Below are 3,174 nucleotides of genomic sequence, written 5' to 3'. Positions count from 1 at the left end.
CAATATCAAGATGTATGATGGCATTGTCAGAACCTTATCTAATGTCAGGCATATCCCTGATTTGAAGAAGAATCTCATCAGTTTAGGCACTCTTGATTCAAATGGGTGCAAGTATACAGCTGAAGGTGGAGTCATGAAGATCAGCAAGGGTGTTCTCTTATTGATGAAAGGAATCAAGGTTGGCAGTTTGTATGTGTTGTAGGGTACTACAGTCACTGGGTTTGTTACAGCAGCTTTATCATCTATGTCTGAATCAGATGTTACAAATTTATGGCATATGAGGTTAGGCCATATGAGTGAAAGAGGGATGGCATCATTAAGTAAAAGGGGCTTGTTGTGTGGTCAGAGTACAGGAGCAATGGAGTTCTGTGAGCATTGTGTGTTTGGGAAGCAGAAAAGAGTTAGTTTCAGTACTACTATTCATAGGACTAAGGGAACTTTGGACTACATTCATTCAGACCTATGGGGGCCCTTTAGGGTTGCTTCAAAGGGGGCTGGTGCAAGATACTTGCTTACTTTCATTGACGATTTCTCTAAGAAGGTCTGGGTCTATTTCTTGAAGCACAAAAAATGAAGTATTTATCACTTTCAAACAGTGGAAGAATTTGCTTGAGAAGCAGACTGGGAAACAAATTAAAAGGTTGAGAACCGATAATGGCCTAGAGTTTTGTGAAGGTGACTTTAATGAGTTCTGCAAAAATGAAGGTATTGCAAGACACCATAGAGTTGTTAAAACACCCCAGCAGAATGGAGTGGCGGAGCGTATGAATAGAACCTTGTTAGAAAAGGCAAGGTGTATGTTATCAAATGCAGGATTGGGCAAGGAGTTCTGAGCAGAAGCAGTTAACACAGCAACCTTGTTGGTGAATTGATCTCCTTGCACAGCTATTGAGTGTAAGACTCTAGAAGAAGTTTGGTCAGGAAAACCTGCAGACTACTCAAATTTTAAAGTATTTAGATGTCCTACTTATGCACATGTAAATGAATGGAAGTTGGAACCTAGGGCTAAGAAATGCATTTTTCTTGGGTATGGATCTGGAGTGAAAGGATACAGGTTGTGGTGTTCTGATCCAAAGTCTCTAAAATTTTTTATTAGCAGAGATGTTACTTTTGATGAATCTGCTATGATGCATCCTAGGAAAGAAGCTCCTATTCATTGTGATAAAAAGTCAAGAAAAATCTAGAGAGAAAGTGGAGTTTGAAATTGGTGGTTCATCTTCAAACAAAGCACAATCTACTTTAGTCCAGTTACTTACTTTTACTGAAGGAGATGATGCTCAAGAGAATCAAGAAGAAGAGCAGTATAGCATTGCCAAAGATAGACCAAGGAGGAATATTAGACAACCACAAAAGTATGGGCATGTTGAATTTGTTGCTTATGCATTGTCTGCTGCAGATACAATTGAAAATAGTGAGCCTGCAACATATTCTGAAGCTGTTGCTTCAATTGATTCTACAAAATGGTTGATTGCCATGAATGAGGAGATGGAATCTCTTCATAAAAATCAGACTTCGGAGCTTGTGAAGCTGAGAATATGGAAGAAAATTGTTAGTTGCAAATGGGTCTTCAAGAAGGAGTCTGCCTCAAGTGTTGAAGATGCTAGGTACAAGGCATGTTTGGTTGCAAAGGGCTACAGTCAGGTACAAGGAATTGATTTCAATGATGTTTTCTCACCTGTTGTTAAGCATAGTTCTATTCGTGTCCTACTTGCTTTAGTTACTATGCATGATTTGGAGTTGGAGCAACTTCATGTGAAAACAACATTCTTGCATGGTGAACTAGAAGAACAGATTTATATGCATCAACCTGAAGGGTTTGTTATTGAAGGTAAGGAGGACCATGTATGCTTGTTGAAGAAGTCCCTATATGGTTTAAAACAGTCTCCTAGACAGTGGTATAAAAGGTTTGATTCAGTTATGGATAGTTTTGGATATTCCAGGTGTCAATATGACTGTTGTGTTTATTTCAGAAAGCTTTCTGATGGGTCATTCATATATTTGTTGCTTTATGTCGATGATATGTTGATTGCAGCAAAAGATAGGAATGAGGTCAATAGGTTGAAGGAACAATTAAGTTCTGAATTTGAGATGAAAGATTTGGGGGCAACAAGGAAGATCCTTGGTATGGAGATCAAGAGGAATAGAAAAGCAGGGAAGCTGTGGCTATCTCAACAAAAGTACACTGAGAAGATATTGAATCGTTTTGGCATGAAAGATGCCAAACCTGTAACTACTTCTCTTGCATCTCATTTTAGACTTTCAACTGCTCTATCACCTAAGACAGATGAAGAGGTGGAGTACATATCACGTGTTCCATACTCTAGTGCAGTTGGCTCCGTTATATATGCTATGGTTTGCACTTGTCCTGACATTTGACAAGCTGTCAGTGTGGTGAGCAGATATTTGTCATGTCCAGGTAAAGCTCATTGGGAAGCAGTGAAGTGGATACTTAGGTACTTGAAAGGGACCTCTGGTGTTTGTTTAGAGTTTGGGAGGAATGGTGATAGTTTATCTGGTTATATTGATTCAAATTATGTAGGTGATCTTGACAAGAGAAGGTCACTCACAGGCTATGTATTTACTCTTGGAGGAAGTACGGTTAGTTGGAAAGCTACTTTACAAGCTACAGTTGCATTATCTACCACTGAAGCAGAGTATATGGCAGAGACTGAGGCAATTAAAGAATCTATTTGGCTTAGAAGTTTGTTGGGAGAACTCAGCATGGATCGTGGGGTGACTATTGTCCATTGTGATAGCCAGAGTGCTATTCACTTGACTAAAGATTCAATGTATCATGAGAGGATAAAGCACATTGATGTTCGGTATCACTTCATAAAAGAGATAATTGCTCAAAGTAATATTCAAGTGTTGAAGATTGGTACTGAAGACAATCCAGTTGATATGCTGACCAAGCCTTTATGTGTTGGTAAGTTCGAGCATTGCTTGAACTTACTTGGTGTTTGTTGTGTTTGAGTTCAGCCCTTTGGAGGGCAATTGGAGAAGATGAAGATATTAGCTATTAGTTTATCTGTTGGAGGAGAATTCAAGGCAAGGTGGAGATTTGTTAAGTTTGTCTCGAATTCTTGACCTGTTTTGAAGATTGACCCGATCCGACATATTTTGGTGGTGACCCGAATAAGAATTTTTCTGAGATCTGTGATGGAAGCAGAGGGG

The sequence above is a fragment of the Macadamia integrifolia genome, unplaced genomic scaffold (genome assembly GCF_013358625.1).
Source record: "Macadamia integrifolia cultivar HAES 741 unplaced genomic scaffold, SCU_Mint_v3 scaffold1479, whole genome shotgun sequence".
Taxonomy (NCBI): Eukaryota; Viridiplantae; Streptophyta; class Magnoliopsida; order Proteales; family Proteaceae; genus Macadamia; species Macadamia integrifolia.
Note: the sequence above shows the minus strand (reverse complement) of the source record.